This window comes from Jaculus jaculus, chromosome 1, assembly GCF_020740685.1.
Source record: "Jaculus jaculus isolate mJacJac1 chromosome 1, mJacJac1.mat.Y.cur, whole genome shotgun sequence".
NCBI classification, from domain to species: domain Eukaryota; kingdom Metazoa; phylum Chordata; class Mammalia; order Rodentia; family Dipodidae; genus Jaculus; species Jaculus jaculus.
In genome coordinates, this window is record NC_059102.1 from 22,563,962 (window position 1) to 22,584,712 (window position 20,751).

General features: G+C 39.3%; 1 pseudogene; it reads left to right on the plus strand.

Annotated features, from left to right (window-relative positions):
* Positions 1-4,875: 4,875 nt before the first annotated feature.
* LOC101612960 lies at positions 4,876-5,564 on the plus strand (annotated as a pseudogene).
* The last annotated feature ends 15,187 nt before the right edge of the window (positions 5,565-20,751 follow it).

Here is a 20,751-nt window from a genome sequence, read left to right on the forward strand (position 1 = left end):
TCTAGAGTCTTCCAGCACATTCAGTGATCTCAACATAACTAAAAAGAGAAATCCAGTACTCAAATTTCACCCTAGGCTACATATTTTCAATTTCAAGTCTCCCTCTTGGATGACCTTCTGCATTGCCACCATGAAATGGGTCTATAGAACCTAACTATGAAGGATGCAGAGTACCCAGAGGACAAGGTAATTTCAACAAAACCTATTGAGGAAGTGGAAGGTATAATTTAAAAGTATGTGTTTAGTTCTTTTCAAGCCCTCCTCTTCTTTTCTTCTCCCTTGCCTTTCTCTCTTTCTTTCTACATTTTTTGTAACTACAAAAAAAATCGTGTAGTGCCCTGAATTTAAAACATTTTTTTAAATGTAACTTGGGATTCCTTCTTAATATCTGGTCCCAGTTCCGGGTTCTTTGACTCCAGAATGGACATTTAGGTGCAGATATCCCTTGGGGATGGGCTTGTTCTTGGGTGCTTTTGAGAAAGATTAGGAAACGTGGAGGTTGGAGAACTCTGCTTTTCTAATGCTTGCTATCTCCAATGCAGATATTATCTAGGACATGTTTATCCAAAACTGAGGTTTAACAGCCATGTGTAAGGTGCCAAAGATGAGGGGTAATATAAGTTTGAAAATGCCCAGATGATTAGGCAAAGCAGAAAGCAGCATCATGTTTATGGTTCTGGAAGGGCACAAAATCTGTTTATTTGATATAATGGCTGTGGCCATGATCCTGACATGAATTATGTTCCATGCCCAGAGAGAAATTTGGCAGTGATGCCCTAAAAGAGGGTGGCAGTGTGTTTCCTTTGCTGAATGACCTTTCTGAGTATAAACCAGTGTTGGGACCACTTTTCCCTTCACATAATGATGTTTCAATGCTTAGTTGGACTCCAAAATGATTTTTGGAAAATTTGGGTTTTTACTGACTATTAACCTATTTTATAATCAGAAAGAAAGCTGCAAACCATGGATCCTCAATGAACACAGAGATGTTTTCAATGCATTCCTCCTCCAAACTGTCATATGTGAGCAGACAATTCTTACAAATTCTGCTTTCAGGATGCACTTTTGTGTACACATTGCCTTTTTTCCCTTTTAAAATAAAAGTCCATTCTTATTGTAAAAATGCTGCCTGATATTTAAAGAGTATAGACAACACAAAAATATAGCAATAAGAAAGTAAAATAATCACCTGGCATTGCACTGCCTACAGAAAACTGTTTCCAGTGTTTCCATGAGGAGTAGATTCCATTTAAAAAGCCATCATGGACTAGGTGTGGTTGAGGAGGGGCCTATGGAGGTGTTGGGAGCAGGAGCCAAGGAACAGGCAAGAGCTACTATTGAGATTTTTCTCCAGCTATGAAGGAGCAAGTGCACCTCATACTCAAAGGAGAAAATGGAAATTTAGAATCTGGCTGTCAGTGGTGTGAACATAAGAGATTGCCTGGGTTAGTTCTGTGAGTGGGTCAGGTATATATAAGTTCAGATTGCAACTTTGGTTGCTGAACAAGGACTAGCTTGTGAGGGCTTATGTTGTCAATGATGTCCATGGGACTTGTCTTCTCAGCAATATTTTGAGCGTGTGTGTGTATGTGTGTGTGTGTGTGTAAGTCAGAGGACAACTTGTCTTCCACCTTCTTTGAGGCAGAGTCTCACATGGTTCACCGTTGTTTTGATCATGGTGGATGTCCCCAGAGCTTTGGGTGGCTTCTCTTGTCTCTGCCTCCCTTCCCACCTACAGGCTTCGCTGGGATTGCAAATGAACAAATCCATACCACCCAGCTGAGTTTTTGCAATGTGCATTCTGAGGAGCAAAACTCAGGTACTCATGCTTGTACATCAAGTGCTTTATCCTCTAAGCCATCTCCCTGGCCCCCATTTTGAGCTGATCTACCCAATTATACTTTTTTTTTTTGTTAAAATCTATTGAAGCTGCTAGTTAAAGTGAATGTAAAATTTCCAAATTGGTTTGCCCATCTACCTACAGGTGTGTGTGTGTGTTGGATGAACCAATTAACAGAAGTACAGGCTCATGCTACAGTCTTAATTAGAGAAATGACAATAATGCACATAATTTATCTAGCTTTTCTTGGTTCATAGTGGTAATAGAATCCCAGCTATAAGAACTGGCCCTGAGTCCAAATGTTCACCCACACTAAGAGAAAAGAGCATAATTTATGTGTGTGTATAATAGAAAACTGAATTTATTTAAAGTTTTGGCCAAAATTGGGAAGGGGATATTTTCAACCCCCCCTGTTCTTGCCTACAGCTGTGTTACACTTTATAGAAAAGAAGAAACAACAGCTAGGAAATGTACATGTGTTGGTTTCCTGTGCACATCAGCTCATGGAACTGAAGATAAATTTTTCTCCTTATCCCAAAAGCCAGGGCCATTTTCACTCCCAGTATGCTGTTCTCTGTGACACTGTGAAATTGAAAAAGACCATTATAAAGAAGAAAATAAGAAAACATGAATCTAAACACAAGACAAACCAAGAACAAAGGAAAAAGTTGACATTTTAAGAGATGAATTTGTTGGAATTTCTCAGCAATCCAGATGTCTTGAGCACCCACAGTTACACTTCAGAATTTTTACTAGCCTCTTGGCTATGTAGGAGATATTCTGAAGGTTAGAACAGAGGAAAGGCCTTTATAGAAATCCCTAATAAAATATTCTTATGGAAACAAAATCTCCTTCAGGGGAAAACACAAGTTAATATGTAAAATTATTTTTATTAATTTATCACTAAATTATATCATAAGCTAAATAATTTTTTTTTCTGTTTTCAGAAAGATCAGCCCAGAATAATTTCTTTTTATCCATGGATCTAGGTTTTTTTCCTTCTTTGGTTGCTTTATAAAATAATATAATAATCTTTTTCATTCTTACATTTGCCTTATCTGTTTACCACTCCACCACTTTTACCTAGATCTCATCTATACATTGCTCAATTTTTTCTTTGTTTCACATCTGCTGCCTAAAGATACTGACTTACTGTTACTGCTTCATAGGGCTAGGGTACATCCATACTGTGAACTCTGACCTTCTGGAATCATCTCTGACCATGACTCCTCCTGGTTTCAGCTGCTCTCCTTTGGTTGTTTAGCTCTTCACATAAACTATTTGCTGCTTAGGTAACCACAGCCCAAAGAAGCTCCATTGTCTCTGCTCTACTTCCCCTTGACTCTGGAGGGGCAGGAGGAGAATTAATCAAAACTAAAGATGTTATGAATAAGCCAATTGTGAAACCTCCTTGTTGATCATATATATGTATATGCACATACATACACACATACATACATACATACAGTCTCCTTGGAGTTTCCTGGCCCCATACAGTCTAGCCTAGTTTGCAATTTGCTAAATATATACATGTAATTTGTATTAGATTGACATTTCTTAAAATACTACTGGAGAGATGGAGAGGTGGCTTAGCAGTTAGGGTGCTTGCCTGCAAAGTCAAATGACCCAGGATTGATTACATTGGAAAGCCAGATGCACAAGGTGGAGCATGTGTCTGTAGTTTATATTTGCAATGGCTAAAAGCCCAGCCCTAGAGCATCCATTTTCCTTCTCTCTCTCTCTCTATCTCATAAGTAAATAGAATGTTTTAAAATACCAAATGCATCTAGTCCCAAGAGGAAACTAATGCAGCCTCACCTTGAATACTAACTTATGTCTGCTAGTCTTTACTTTTAGGAATAACAGATTTCCATTCTTCTGGGTATCTAAGTTTCTGAAAGCACTATCACTTGTACTAGTGTAACAATTTTTGCAGCTCATCATTTTGTCTCTTAGTAATGTAGTAATGTTCAATACAGCTTTGTAATTATACACACACACACAAAAAAAAACATGCATTAGTATCCTCTCTAACAGTGACCTAGAAAAACCCATGACACAAAATAAATTATCAAATACTTCAGCAATGTGTATAGGTCAGGTCATTCTATGAAAATACAACATTAGAGCTAGGAAGATGGCTCAATAGTTAAAAGTGCTTGCTGTACAAGCCTGACAACCAGAGTTCAGATCCCTAGCACTCATATAAAGCTGGATACAGTGGTGCATTCATTTCTAATACCAGTGAAGCTATGGCAATGGGAGGCACAGACAAGAGAATCCAGAAGCTCACAGACCAGCTATTCTGGCATTTGTATCAGCAAATGAGAGAGACCCTATTTCAGGCAAGGTCAAGGTGAAAAGTGACATGTCCTCTGATCTCCATATGTGCACTGTGGCATGTGTGTACCCATATACACGAATTCACACATGTGCGCATGCACACACATCATATACATACACACAAAAGCAGAACAATAAGCAAGTAAAAATATAACATTTACTACCTTGAAAGAGATAAAACCCATTTTAGCATTTAATGAAAATGGGACTAGATCATTAAAACTTAAAAACAGTATTCAAAATCATGAATCACATTCATATACGGGCAATTCTTATGCTTTTGTTTCTTTTCCAGGTAGGGTCTCACTTGTTAGGTTGGGACAGGCTCCCAAAATGGAGTCACCAGGGATAGCAGGATGGCAACAGACATAAGAAAGTGGATTATCTTCATTCCTCAAGAAACCACCTAGCCATTATCCCTTCCTTGCTTAACAATGCCCCCAGATTATGGTTTCCTGGCCCCTTATCTCCAAAGTCCTCTGCTCATTGTTCTGGTCTCACACTCTAGCTATTTGAAATGGCTAATGTAAAGAACTGAAGAGCCCTATAAAGCTCACTATCTGGAAAATCAGGTTGGCTGTGCTCCTCTTTTGTGAGTCAGCCCTGGCAGCTAGTGTTTTTCCCAAATAAAAGCTTTCATCTTTGCCTCAGAGTGATTTGCCTGGTCTTGGTCACTCCTGTGCGGCTGCAAGATGGTGGTACAAATTTCCAAGAAGAAGAAATCTGTTGCTGATGGTCTTTTCAAAGCTGAGCTGAATAAATTTCTCACACAAGAGCTGGCTGAAGATGTCTACTCTGGAGTGAAGGTCCAAGTTATACCCACCAGGACAGAGATAATTATCTTAGCCACAAGGACACAGAATGTTCTCAGGGAGAAGGGTTATCGCATCTGGGAATTGACTGTAGTGGTCCAGAAGAGGTTTAGCTTTCCTGAGGGCAGTATAGAGCTTTATGCAGAAAAGGTGGCCACAAGAGGTCTGTGTGCCACTGCCTAGGCAGAGTCTCTGCATTACAAACTCCTAGGAGGGCTTGCTGTGTAAAGGGCCTGCTATGGTGTGCTGCAGTGCATCATGGAGAGCGGGGCCAAGGGCTGTGAAACTCTGAGGACAAAGGGCATAATCCATGAAGTTTGTGGACAGCCTGATGATCCACAGTGGAAATCCTGTTAACTACTATGTTGACATCACTGTGTATCAAGTGAAGATTGTGCTGTCCTGGGATCCAAGTGACAAGACTGGCCCTAAGAAGCCCCTGCCTGACCATGTGAGCATCGTGGAACCCAAAGATGTGATCCTACCCACCACCCCCTTCTCCCATCTCAGAACAGAAGGGTGGGAAGCCAGAGCCACCTACCATGCCTCAGCCAGTCCCTACAGCATAACAGGGTCTTGTTGGCATCCACATCTGGAGGCTGAATGTTGCTCTGTGAAGCCATTTAATAAAATCTTGCACAAAGACCTGAAAAAAATGAGTTTACAAAGACAGATGCACATAGTGGAACATGCATTTGGAGATTTTTTGCAGTGGCAAGTGGCCCTGGCATGCCCGTTCGCTCTCTTTTCCATGAGACTTGTCTCATTTTTCATTAGATCATGTCAGGTTAATCCAGTTTCTCTATCCTTTGGATATGTTATATATAGCTAAATTAATTTCAGAAACTGATTTATATATTGGCTGGACATCTTACTTAGCTTTTAAAAGTGCTAAATCTCCTCATAAAGAAAAAAAATGTACAATATTATATAAAGGTATACCAATTCTGATGAGCTTTAAAAATGGTAAAATTTTTCATGTTTTCATATTTAAGCCAATAATATTACTACACAGTATAGATTTTCTCTCTATTTTAAATGCTGATAGCAAATCTTTTGTTCATAGTTTACTCTCTGTAGCCTCATGTGCCTTAAACTCTGCTTTTTGTTAATATCAGACTTTCCAGATAGAAGAATGTTGTAATTTGATTTATACAAAGTCCATGATGTTTGGCTATCAATAAGCATACATTACTATGCCTGGCTAAAACTCTAATTTTAAGGTGGTTCTTGTTTTGTTCATGCTGATGTTGCTGGGTGATTATCACTGAAATTATAATCTAAGTCTTATAAAAAGTGACTTATGATTTTGGTCTTTAAAAACTGAGGAAGCTACCCATGTCTCAGGAAAATCCACTATACACAAAAAATGTTAATATAGTTTGCCTAAGCTTCATGTAATTGTCATAAATATTTCCTTAGTTAAGCCTTAAAATTGTTCAATGGTAAAAGGAGAAAATGGAGTCACTGAGGACAGCAGGAAGGTTACAGAGACATAAGGAAATGGGTCAAGCACATTCCTCAAGGAACCACCCATCCATTATCACTTCCTTGCCTAATACTGTAAACCCTCCCCCTCCAGGTCATGATTTCCTGCCCTCCCATTGTGTAAGTCACCTGGTTTCTGTTCAGGTGTTACACCCTGGCTATCTTAGATCTCCCCTAAACCTTTTTATTTTTTTCACTTCCCTTCCTCACCTCCCCCAACTGAAGAGTTCTATATAACTCACTCTCTGTAATCTCAAAGTTGACTGCTCCACTCTTGAGGGTCAGTCCTAGCAGCCTGTGTTTTCCCTGCATAAAAGCTTTCATATTTGCCTCAGAGTGGTCTCCGTGGTCTTGGTCATTCCTCATCCTTACAGTACTTATTTAGGAACTTACATTGTGTCTGTCATATTGTCTCTAATATATGTTAAAATTGGGCTTGCTTAACTCAACAGTGATCAGGTTTTATTTTGTACTTGAGCTATGTATAATCAGTCTTAGTCAAGGTTTCACTTAATTAACTGCCTCATTTCTGGTATCTGAAGGTCATTGCTTATAGAGATATTTATACTTAAGACATGTTTCCTGCCTAGAAAAATGATCTTAAATTGCTGTTCTGCTTCCAATTTGGAGGGTGGGGAGGCTAATTTGTACTTACATTGATATACATACAAACTAGCCAAGATTGTTTTTAAACACAGATGCCAAGTTTTTATACTGTCTTGCCTTTTCCTATCATACAATTTCTAGATTAAATCAACTGCCTTAAAGTCATTGACTAAATATTTGGTAAAATGTTTTCAGGGCTACTGTTCTGGTCTCACACCCCTGATATTTGAAATGGCTAATGTAAAGAACAGAGGATTTATTTTCCCTTGCTCACCTTCCCCCAACTGAAAAGCCCTATAAAGCAAGCCCACTATCTGGAAACTCAGGTTGGCTGTGCTCCTCTCTTATGAGTCAGCCCTGGCAGCTCACGTTTTTCCCAAATAAAATCTTTCATCTTTGCCTCAGAGTGGTTTTCATGGTCTTGCTTACTCCTAAGTCTTACATCAACTTTATCCCAGGCTTACCTGAAACTGACTCTGTAGTCTCAGACTGGCCTTAAACTCATAGAAATCCTTCTATACTTCAGCTTCCTGAGTGCTGAGGTTAAAACTGTGCACCACCATGACCAGCTTTTGGGAAATTTTAAGATATATTTTTAAATAGTTTTATTTTTAGAATATTGCTAACATGACAAGGGTTTATATTATGATATATTCACAAAGTACATTGGGAAAAGGAACATGAAATAAAAAAAATAACAAGAAAAGGAAGGAATGAAGGGAAGATTAAGTGGTAAGTCATTAATTCAGTTGTTTTACTACATAAGAGTTTAGGAGCAGAGTTCACTGCTAAGTTTTTGAATTACATTTTCCACAGCTCTATCAATGTATAATTAACAAATAAAATTGCATATATTTATAATGGAAAAAGAAAAGATACTTTCTGAACATGGAACCTAATTCCTAAAACTCCCAGGCAAGCCTCAGATATCTGTTTGTGTTTATTCTTGAGGCTAGAGAAAGCCTATAACATCCTCGGTAGCTAAGCCCAGATCCTGGGGGCAAAATCATTAACCCATGATAGTTTATTTCAAGTGTGTGGAGGCTTGGAAATAGAAATCAGCATATCCACTTGAGTATCAGATAAGTTTTTTTTTTTGTTGTTGTTGTTGTTTAGCTTTTTCTCTTCCTTTTACCCTAGAAGGACTTGGCTGCTAAGTCACAACAAGCATAATAAACACATCCATATCTTAGAATTAATCAAATTCAGAGTCTGAATCTGTTTGCTGACTGGTTTGATTGTATTGAGTTTCCTCAGCACATTGGGAGGGGGAACTGTGGCTGACTGCCCAGAATGGATCCTGACTCCTTGCATGAGTGTCGAATGTTTTGTTTGTGACAAATTCAGTAAAGATTAGTTTTGTAACTCTATTGAATGGCTTTTTTGCCTGCTCGTTGCCCCCAGACAATAGAGTTTTATCACACCAAATTGCCATAGTAAGGATCACTGCCAATGTTTGCTCTGGACAAATAACTACTTGTTGACTAAGCTTGCCTTTCTAGGGTGAATAGTTAAAGACCTGCTTGTCTCATATTATTAACAAGTCACCAGGTGGATAGTATTAATAATAATATACATATCTATATATAAGTTATATATATATATATATATGTATGTATATAAATAATTTTTAATAGAGACTGTTTAAGTGAACAAAAATGGAGGAGGCAGTTTACATTCAGAGTCCTCACTTCTCATTTTGTGTCATCAGTGCCAAACGAAATGAAACATCATCTGCTTTCCTAGTAGCTGGGTTTTCTTACTATTACTCCTCCACCCCTGTACTAATATTCTTCTCTGGTTACTCACATTTCAGACCCTCTGAGCAAGCAGACCTCATAGAATCAGTGCCTTGAGTCCAGAGACTACTCTGTCTGACACAGAGCAAGAGAGACCACTGGCCAGCTGATCATGTGTGGCTCTGAGCAAAGGTCTTCTCTACAGCGTTAACTAAGTATGAATTATCTAAGAATAAGAACCATGGAACACTAGGACAGGAGAGGCTCCTAAAGTCTTCCCAAGTCACCAATAAGGAAATTTGGATTAAAAGCAAAATCTGGGCTAGGGAGAGAGAGCTTATTCAGCAAAGTAATTGCTTTGCAAACATGAGGACCAGAATTTAAAACCCCAGAGTCCACATGAAATAGCTAGGCACGATGGTGCATGCTTGTAATCCCAGTGCTGGGGAAGTAGAGACAGGCTGATCCTTGGAGTTTCAGGGCCAGCTAGTCTACATGGTGTGTTCCAGACCAAGGGAGACACTGTCTCAAGGAAGGTAGATGGTAACTGAGAAATAACACAGAAGGGGTTGTCCTCTGGCCTCCACATGCATGCACACACATGTGTGTATGTGTACATCTACACACATGTGCACCTCCACATACATGAAAATTCACATACATATATATAGACATACTTACTTAGAAAAAGAAGAGTCATAGCATTCCCGGGCACACAGTCTAACTGGAGTCACAACAAATGTCCACACTCCAACCTGCCCAGAAATACAATCTCCACCCTTTCATCGTTACATAAGTTCATTTGAGTTGAAGTAATGATCTCCACAAAGGACCTGCTTAAAAGGAAAATATTATTGAGAAAGCACAAACTTTAATACCTGGTCCTTCTACTTAAGCAATTAATAAATAGTTCTTTTACCTGGGAAATTAATTACCAACGATATCTCAGCCCAAGCTGCAATATGGAGCCTCCCTCACGTCTGTTGAAAGTGGATTCATCCCAGACTTTTGAGATGCATGGCAAGAGGATGTGCTGCGCTCTCAAGAGCCCACCCCACTGTCTGGAGTTACAACTGTGACAGACCCACTCTTTCAGATTTTTTTTTTCTTTTTGCTGTGGAATGTCTCTTTAGGTTCACTGATTTCCCATTTCTGAATTCTCTATTCCAAATCTAACCTCTCCCTACATTAGGAACAATCTCGCCCTTTATAAGAGACATTTGGAACGATCTGCAGCTCAAGATATACTCATCCTGACAAACTTTGAGTCTGGCTTTTAAGCACTTTCATGATAATAACCTTTTGAAAGGTTCAGACAATCATTCTCTACTGACTCACACAGATATTCACCTCCCTCAGGATTTCCCTCTGCAGAGGGTTTTGTGGCTGGGAGAATGGGGTCTATCTGTTTGGCCCAGTCTGCCCACAGCTTGGAGGACAGATGGCTGAGGGCGTTGTAGTTGCAGAAGACATGGAGCTGAACAGCCAGGAAGCCTCATGCTGAGTGTAAGAAGACAGATTGAAAGACCAAATGTCCCTGGATCTCCACTTACAGGAAATCCAGAGCACAATCAGCAAATACCGCAGGGGAACATCTTTGAAGTTTCCTCTATTGGAAAGGGGCCCAAGTGGTAGACAGCCAGAGAGCCATGGGGTCCATTCTATCCATGGTCTTCACTGAGATGCCCAGGACTGACCATGTCGAAGGGGTAGCTTATCCTCTCTGTGGAAATGTCTTCTCTTTCTTTTTGTCACTCCTTGTTTCTAGACGAGGCCGAAGGCTAAAAAGAAATGTAATCTGTTTAGGGAGGCTATCATCACCATGGTTATTGTTTAATGCCGAGGGCTAAGTAGCTCACTTTTTCAGACTCTGAAGGTTTGTGTATTTCAACCGGCCATCAGAACACCTTGAAACAAAACAGAAAGCAAGTAGAGGTCAATTACTTCACAAGAACTGCTTATCAGAGGAGATTTTTGTACCTGGTGAAAGATCCGGACAAAGTTAAAGACAGTTCAGAGTTTGATTCTTAATGGGCGTCATGGGGAGATCCAGAGAGTAGCATTTTCGAAGCTACATGCTGGTGGTATTTTTCGGAACATTTTATGTCTGATATGGCTAAATCCAGACCCAGGCACAGCTGAGAGAGCCACCTAGCCCTTACTCTCCACATGGATTACTTTATTCCTCTACATCCCAATATGGTAAGAGTTCCTTGAACTTTCTTTTCTCTCTTTCCAGGATTTTTTAGATTCGCCATGTGGATACCTTTTCTTGGCTCTGTGCTTCCCTCCACAAATCCTTCCCAGTCTTTTTAAATCAATTCTTTGATTAACATTAGAAACTAACCTAGGGTTTGGGGTTCAAGGACTTTTCTGGACCACTAAAACCTCATTACAGTTGGCAACCATGAAGAGAATATCTTGAGAAGGAAAATTATGATTATCATATTATGGGAGAAAATGGGAAGCAAATTTTCCAGCAGTGAGGGTGACTGGGGTATTTCTACTGCTTCTTTCCACTTGCAGGAAAACTGGCTTGCTTTGTCTTCTTGCAGGACGTCAAGATCCAGCGTCTCTGATTAAGCTGAGGGGAATGAATGGTGCATAGTATTGGCAGTGGTCAGGCATGCAGATGGGGCTCCCTCTGGACAGGGGGTTCTCTGCCACAGCCCCCACTTTCCAAGGTATACATGGGCATCTCAGGATGCCTGGCCCCATTCCACCCTGCTGGGATTGCATGCCGTCTTGCTGTGCACTACCCTCTGGGGCCAAACTGGGATGCCATCAGGAGGGAGGCACATGTTATTGAGCTGCTCTGACCCCAAGCCACGCTTAACAGGCTGAACTCCAGAGCGTGGGAGCTGCTTCTGCTGAGTCGAGGGGCAGGGGCCTCAGGGCCACAGGGAGACTCAAACCAAAGCCAGCTGGCAGGAGTGGCTTATAACTTTTGTCTCCCTTTTTCTGTTTTCATTACAAGTCACTTTACCACAAGATACATGGTTACCCATGGGGGATGGGAGGATGGAGGTCAGATCCTCTGGGCTCCATGCCTCCTGAAGTGCTGGCCTCTGTCCAGTTCAACTGGAGACCTGAGGCCGCACTTCCAGAGTGGAACAAGCCGCTAGCCAGACACTGAGGGTCTCTGGCAGCCTAAAGGAAGGGGGATGGAAAGTGCCCCAGCCAAACACCTGGCCTTGGTCCTGACCACATGGCTCCTCCCTACCATGGAGCCAATGCCTGCAGCTATATCAGCAGGGTGGGGGAGGTAACCACGCTGTCTCTCAGGAAATTCAGAGACACAATGGGAAAGACGACGTGCCTGATGGTGCTTGTTAACGGCCGTGATTTTCTGCCAAAGTTCTCCATGACAATATTTACATTATAATTCTTTACAGAACTGTGAGTCATTTATTCATAAAGGTATTATAAAAAGCAATATGAGCTAGGCCTGATCGCACAGACCTATTATCCTAGCTATTTGGGAAGCTGAGACAGGAGGATCTTCAATTCAAGGCTCCAATGTCATAGCTTGACCCCACATTTAAAAACTAAGTGACTTTTAAATTGCTGGGTAAAAATAAGTACCTAATTTTAATTGATGTTTTCCAAACACTTAATGATTAAAAACACCTCATTAGTAACTGCACCTGATGTTCTGTCTTTTGTTTAGGCTGTAAACACTAAGATGTTATTTATAGACACCTTTTGGTTCCTTTATTATATGTGATAAATTATGGTTTGGCATTCCTAATCCAAACAGTGTGATAGATACATTCTGAAGTTGTTTATTTATTTATTTTTTTGGCATTTGATTTATTGCAAGGGTGTGTGTTTGTGTGTGTTTGTGTTTGTCTTTAAAACTGAGATTTAACTAAAGCCTACAATAAGCTAAAATTTTATATAAACAGGCCATAATTCATTGCATAATATCATAAATATCATTCTTTATGTTATGGGTGAACTTCAACCTACATAGATGATGATTGGAAACAAGAAAACTTCCCCTGAGCTGGTGGCTCATAATTTGGTAGGTATTTTAAGATATCGTAATGATCCTGTCACTTAAAAGGAGTAAACAACTGGCTTAAGTTCCAGGCCAATCTGTCTCAAGACAATAAAAATCTGCTTTAGCTACTCTTTTAATAAAATCTTTTACAGGACTGTTAGAGGTACTGATAAAGATTATCCCCCTAACAGTTGTCATGTTTTGCCTATATTTAGGGGCTTATAAGTTTTAAAAGTATAAATCATGGAATTTATTAATAGGAGATATCTCAAATCAATTGTTTTATAGGTACATATACTGGTATAATAAGACAAGTCTGGTTGTGAGGTAGAGATTTTTGGTGACATAAATACTAAGGAGAGTGTAAGTGTTTCTTCTAAAGCTGTTTGTTTACAAATTTCCAATAAGAAGATGGTTAATTAACTCTTTGAAGTTATACTATTTGCTTCTTTGTCAGTGGGTAATGAGATAAGTCGGTTAGATGTTGTTTCTTTTAATGGTCTTATAAAAAAAAGATGATTAATTATGGAATGAGATGAGGTGATTAAAGGAACTAGGAGGAATTTTTCAATGTTGGACATAGAATGCTTATTAAAAATGTGTTTGTTTTGAGTGAAACTTAGATCAAAATGTTAAAATATGTTGAGAAAGAAAGAATATAAGGCCTAAATAGACAAATTTTTGCCTAAAGTTAATTTCCTTTTATAAGGAACAAAAAGCTAATTTCAGGATAAACATAAATAAACAGCATTCCTAAAACAAAGAAATTTTCAACTGTTTACAGACTCTTAAGGATGCACTAAAAGTTTTATATAAGGACACAGACTTAATCTATTTAAAGTTATGGTAAATTGGACTCTGGCAAAAGGGATGGTACCCCTTTTATCTCAGATCCCATGCAAGTTTAAGCCATGTGTCCTTTAGATCTTGTCCATAAATATATGGTCAGTTGTCTCTAACAAAGAAAGGGGAGTAACAAACATCATGTAACATTGGTTCTTTTATAGCTCCTCTCCCTTGAACACCTAAAGTCACATCTCTCAGATAAAACTCCTCACTAGACAAAAAAAAGGTCAGATGGGTAAACTGAATCAAGGTATTTGATCACGTTACAAACTCCTTATGTAAGACAAGCATCAAGATTGCCTAAAGTGGGCTGGAGAGATGGCTTAGCGGTTAAGCACTAGCCTGTGAAGCCTAAGGACCCTGGTTCGAGGCTCGGTTCCCCAGGTCCCACGTTAGCCAGATGCACAAGAGGGCGCATGCGTCTGGAGTTCGTTTGCAGAGGCTGGTAGCCCTGGCGCGCCCATTCTCTCTCTCTCCCTCTATCTGTCTTTCTCTCTGTGTTTGTCACTCTCAAATAAATAAAGAAAAAAATTAAAAAAAAAAAGATTGCCTAAAGTGTGTATGAAGGTAAAACCTGATGTGATAAATAGGCATCAAGTAAATAATCTCTCATCTATCTCTCTCTCAAATGTCAACAAAGGGTAGGATTCCTATATATAAGGTAATAAAACCAGAGATTACCTTCAAAACAGTAACAACCCTTTAGTCCCAAACATTCACAGACCACAGAGGAGAGAAGAGAAAGGGGTCTTAGGAACATTCCCCCTGTAGGGCATCTAAGCTACCAAGATGGGAGTAAGGGTGGAAATCTTTGCACTTGGTCATAGAATGGTCAGTGGCACTCCTTGTATGCCATGATTAAAACACATGCAAGGGGCTGTGGGAAATGTCCTAAGGAACCCAAGGCTGGAAACTGGCTTTGTAGGATGAATATGGGTATCCTATCTTGGACCTTCCTTGCTCCAGGAGGCACATAGACCACGCTATAGGTACTCCCTTTTGATTGGGGAGAAAACAGGAAATTTTGGGTTAGGACTCCTGCAAAAAGGAGATTTAAAAACCCTAGTTTAAGCCAGGCATGGTGGCACACACCTTTGCTCCCAACACAGTAGAGAATGAATTAGGAAAATTGCTGTGAGTTAGAAGCCACCCTGAGACTACACAGTGAATTCCAGGTCAGCCTGGGCTAGTGTGAGACCCTACCTTGGATTAAGAGAGAGAGTGAGAGCGAGAGCAAGAGCGAGAGAGAGAGAGAGAGAGAGAAATATTTTTCTCCAAAATCCAGCTGGAGGGATGCCCCCCTCCAACAAGAACATTCAAGACAGGATGGGGCATAACCTTACGTTAGATTCTGCTTTGTCACTGTTCTCCACTTTGTTGCAGATTGGACAATAAGCTTCCAAGATACCACCTAAGTCTCTGCTAGGTATCTTCTTTAAAACTGGGCTCATTTAGATAATACAGGGAGAACAGGAAATCACCATTACTTTTCTCCAGAACTTACATACTCATGTAACTTCAGATCCCATGGAGGAGGAAATTTTCTTAAAGATAACTTTTTAACTCACTCAAAACCTGATATTCCTATGAAATTATAAAAATTGGTAGCCAAACCAGATAAGAGTTTAAAACAGCTGCTCCAACTAGCAACTTCTGCTTATTATGATCAGGAAACCAAGAAAAAGGGAGAGGACCAGAAAGGGCAATAAAGAAAAAATAATGCTAGTTGTTACCTGGACATAGTAATGGCAATGATGGTTGCTGGGGAGGGGGGTTCCTCCATTGAAATATTTAATTGAATAAAATCTAAAATATGTCTACTTGATGCCAAGATGTTAACCAGTGGAGAAACTGAGTCCAGCAGTTCACAATGTCAAATCGTTCATGGTTTAAGAGATATAAAAACTTCCTTTAAGACTCTCAGTAAAGTAAATTAGGTTCCTCTATTTGTCAAGGTTTAAACTGTTGGAGAAACTGAGTCTTGAACTGGTCAATCCAATTAACTGGCTGAGTGAAAGTCAATTAAAATGTGTTCTGGTATTTAAAAAAAGATAAATGTATGTGTAAGTGTTTAATCTCCAAAGACGAGAGACTCATACATAAAAACATTGTGACTTTAAAGATAACTCCTGCTATTTCAATGCTAATTCTATCAAATGATGATCACTAGGTTTAATTACTTAGGTTTAAGTGACTTAATTTCAATCACTATAATACTTATCCTCCTATTAGATAAAATATGTTGGGATAGCTTGCCTAAGCTTTATCAATTTTAAGTAATGGGTAAGACATAGAATTGTTTTATGTTAATAAAAGTTACTATTACATATAAGAATAATTACTATCCAAGATAAGCTTAAAAACATTAGTTTTCAAATAGTGTTTTCTCGTTCAAAACAGAATGGTCAAGAGTTGTATTAGAGCATAGCTGTTTTGGCTCAACAATGACCAGATTCTGCTCTATGGAATGTAGAGTAAGTGTCTCATTTCTGGCATCTTGGGTCCAATACTTATAAAAAAAAATAACTCTTAAGACATATTCTCTGCTTTGAGGTACAGCCTCATGCTCAAACAATGGTCCTCATCTGAGAGAAATAATTTCAAGCTTTGTGGTTCTGTTGCCAACATTCTCTGGGTAATTGGAGCCCACACAGGTATCTGGACTAATCAAAGCTGTTTTCAAACACAGGTGCCAAGACTTTATACTGTCTTGCTTGTGTTTTATTTTATTTTATTTTTGTTCATTTTTATTTATTTATTTGACAGTGGCAGAGAGAGAAAGAGACAGACAGAGAGAGAGAATGGGTGCGCCAGGGCCTCCAGCCCCTGCAAATGAACTCCAGTTGTGTGTGCCCCCTCGTGCATTTGGCTAATGTGGGTCCTGGAGAATTGAGCCTCTAACCAGGGTTCTTAGGCTTCAAAGGCAAGCACTTAACCGCTAAACCATCTCTCCAGCCCTTGCTTGTCTTTTTGCTGACAATTTCTAGGTTAAATTAACCGGTTTGGATTTGTGTCATTTTCAAGACTGGTTCTGTCTGCATTTATAGCAATTAGATATTCAAAGGATAAGATGTGCCTACTTTCTATGCTTCAGATATGGCCTATGCCACCACAGGATCATAAAACTTAGAGATTAGACAAAATAATTTAAAACATTTGTGTTATTCTTTAACTAGATAGGTTTTACTAATCAAATATGCTACACATATACACCTTTCAAGGTTGGTGTAACTTTCTTTCTCAGTTTATTAATAACCTATGTAGAAGCCAAAGACAATTGGACTCATCAGGGCTAAAAAGGCCAATACTGGGCTAGAGGGATGGCTTAGCTATTAAGGTGTTTTCCTACAAAGCCAAAGGACCCAGGTTCAATTCCCCAGGACCCACATTAGCCAGGTGCACATAGGGGCATATATGTCTGGAGTTCATTTGCAGTGGCTGGAGGCCCTGACGTGCACATTCTCTCTCTGTCTCCTTCTTTTTCTGTCAAATAAATAATTAAATAAAAGTAAAATACTTAAAAAAATTAAAACGCCAATATTTTGGCCCCTGCTCCCAGGTCATGAGTCTACTGGAGATGATGGGACACTTCTATACTGGCCCCCTGTGTTCCTGGTCCCAGAAACAAACAAAAACAAAAATGGTCTGCAATCTGAAATAGGAGTCACAACTGAGGGAAAATCAGTCTTCCTAGTTTCCCACAACAGGATAAAAACTACTTGGCCAGAATGGCCCTGACTCATCCTAACAGGCAACACCAGTGTTGGAGAAGCTATAGGGCTACTCCTGGGTCTCTAGGGTATCCTTTGGAGAGCTATTAGTGACCTTCAAAATTAATCCTTTATTTAATTTTGGCTACATGTTTGGTCTTAAACACTCAGAGAGAAATGTATAACCAAAGATAAGAGGATGCCTCAGATATTACATTAATGACCTATTAAGTAACACAATAAGAGCTTTCCAAAAGGTAAAACAAAGTCTTGAGATACGTTGGCCCCCTCTCCAATAGTTATAATTCTACAATAGTGAAAAACAACCATGGATGTCAAAATGGTTATTTTCAAATCTAAAATATATATGGATGGCTCCGAGGTAGGGTCACTTAATTCGGAAGACTTCCTTATACTGAGAACAATGGTGGATCTCTTCTAACTTGTGCCAGGACATCATTAAATAAGTCCTGAGGCTAACAACATATTGTATAGCCCCTAGTGACACCCAATGGCTCTACGGTAGCAATCTTTGGTCCCCTGGCAACCCCCAGGAAAATTTTAAAAGGCACATTCTATAAGACTATTATACAAATATGGTATATTCACCATTATCAAGGTTAAGTGTATATATATTCCTGATAACTCTATTAATATCTCTTCTGTTTTACAAGCCATATAGAAACAGATTCAGACCTTGTCAGACACTACTATGCCATTCAATGAGTAGTTCTAGGAAAAAATCTCAGCGAGCTTATGCTTAGATGGTCCTGAGACAATCCCACTGTGTCTACCTGGCTTGAATGTTCCCCAAGGCATTAAAGTCCACAAGAATTAAAACCCTCACTTATCATTAACTCCTTACTCTTGTTTCTCCCTAACATTTTCTTCCAAGACTGTCTTCTTGCACTCCATCAATACACATTTAGGTTCCTTTAGAATAGTTCCTCTCTCTGGGAGATACTCTCACTGCCATATTTATATACCCCTGTCAGACAAGAGTAGATCAAGATCTGATGTCATCACCCCCATCCTCTAACAGCAGTTAGAGTGTCTTCTCATGAAAGGGGAGAGAGAGAGGGAGTACAGTTAGGACTATACCCCTGAAAGTAAAAAAGTAAGCCCAGAAAGTCTGCACTTGCTGAAAATCAAAGGTGATCTGACTTCTTATCTCTTGCCTAGTTCCCTAGACCTGTATTTTCCCCAAACAACCAGAACCCTTCCTGGGAGAGAGGTCTTTAATGGGATTTAAACATTGTGGTTGGTCAAGTTCATCCACCAGAACTTGGTGTCATGGCTAGTCTCTTTTGTAGACAACCCCCAGCCCTAACCAGCCAGATGTCCCTATGGTTCACTGAGCCGAAAGACAGCCCACCACTATAAGGTTATAAATACCTTGCAAGGGAGGTAAGACTTTCTGACCACTTTGGAATTTCTAGCTGTGGGTGAATTTTTCCGTCAGCTAGGCTTGGACACCCAGGTTGAGCCAACAGGAGGTGCCCCTAGCCCTTGCTCTCCACATGAGTTCTTTTCTCCCTTCTGCTCCCCACCTGGCAGGAGATAATTTTGTAGCCTTTGTGCAAGGCCATTGGTATGCCATTGTGCTCTAACCTTGGCACATTTCTCATAGTCACAGATCTCTTAGTCCCTGGCAACACACTTTTTCCTAATATAGACATTGAATAGTCTCTTCCATCTTATCCTAACTTGCTACTCTCTTTCCAGCAAGACCAGTGTCTATTCTATCTTAGTTCACATTCTCATTTTTTTCTATCCCTCAAAGTCTAAGCTTCCCTTTTTATTACTCCCACCCCCACAATATACCCTGTGAGCCCTTCTCCCATATAACGGCAGATTGGCATAGTGGTTATATTCTCTTGTTAGTATGCAACAACAACAACATGGATGGAGGTGGAAAACAGAATGACAAAAAAGATTTGATACACTAGAGGCCCATAAATGTCACAAACTATTACATTTCTCCTTGCTTTTAGAAAAAGGTGAAAGGAAAACAAAGGATTCTATGTGTTCATACATATCACTTGGTTTGGGAGTCCAAACACAAGTCTTCTGGCTCCTAGCTCTAAGCTGGAAACTAATAGCATTATTTATTCTTATGATAAATAATGTCATTTTTCATCCAATAATGACATTATGAGATATAAAAGTCTTCTTAACTCTGAAAAATGTCCAAAAGAAAGACTTAAACACTTCCACCAGAGAAAGGATGGGTTGCATTGCCTCTAGAGTCCTTTCTATCTCTGAGTGTCAGGGACTCTGGGTCCAACTCTTCAAGTTACAAATAAAGCCACCAAGAAGAGTGAAAAAAAAAATGACCATATCCCACTGGCCTCAGAACTTCTATACAAAACTAACCTAGGTTATGCCTTTGTAACTTTCTGTGAAAAGAGTTTCTCACCTAGAGAGGAACTTGCTTTCCTGAATGTTTTCTATTTAAGCTAGATTCACATTTCTTGAACTTAATGTGCTCTAAAGCAAGAAAAAGATCACGTATTTCTTATTTTGCTTTTCATTAAAGTTTATATAAAGTCCAGGTGCCTATTTTCAAGTTTGCCATAAAGTTTCCCAAAAATATTAAAGCATAGTTTGGGATCATTCAAAGTAATATTTTTGGTCTTGTTTGTGCTTCTATTTCTTCCTCACATGATGGGCTTCTCCTCTATAATGATTATCTTTACATTCTTTAAAGCTGTACTACTAAATTTCCCTACCAAAAATATTAATTGTAAAAAAGAGTAGTTTTATACTCCTGGAAGCCTGGGAATATAACTCCAGGAATCACCCATGACATTTGATGGTTTTGAAGCATTGCCCTAAGAAGAAATGGGAATTTCGCATTCTATTCTCCAACCTATTCTGTTTCTTCTTGTTAATGATTCAAATTATATTTCAAAATTGGTCATTGATGGTGTGGGAAGAAGACCTAACATGTTCACCCCATAATGTCATCTCTCCTTGCTACACACTATGAATAAATATTCATGATTAAAGAAACATGGTGTTAGACATCAGGTAGAAATGAATGTTGATTTTCCAAGTCTATTCCTGGAAACCATGAAATCACTGTAGGATATATCCTACATCTGCTTACATTTAATCTCTCCAAAGTTATTAAAATTGTATTCTAGTCCATTAAGGAATAATACTTTTCCTCAATATGCACTATTTAGTGTCTTAGACTATGATGATCTAACATTTACTGTGTTGTGCATAATCTCTCTTCATCATCACAGCATTATAAAGTATCTTCAATTCCATGTACAAAGCAAAAAAAAATGAAATGCACAGGATATAGGTCACCTGGTCAAGGTCCCACAGCAAATTAAGAGCTGGGTGGAGG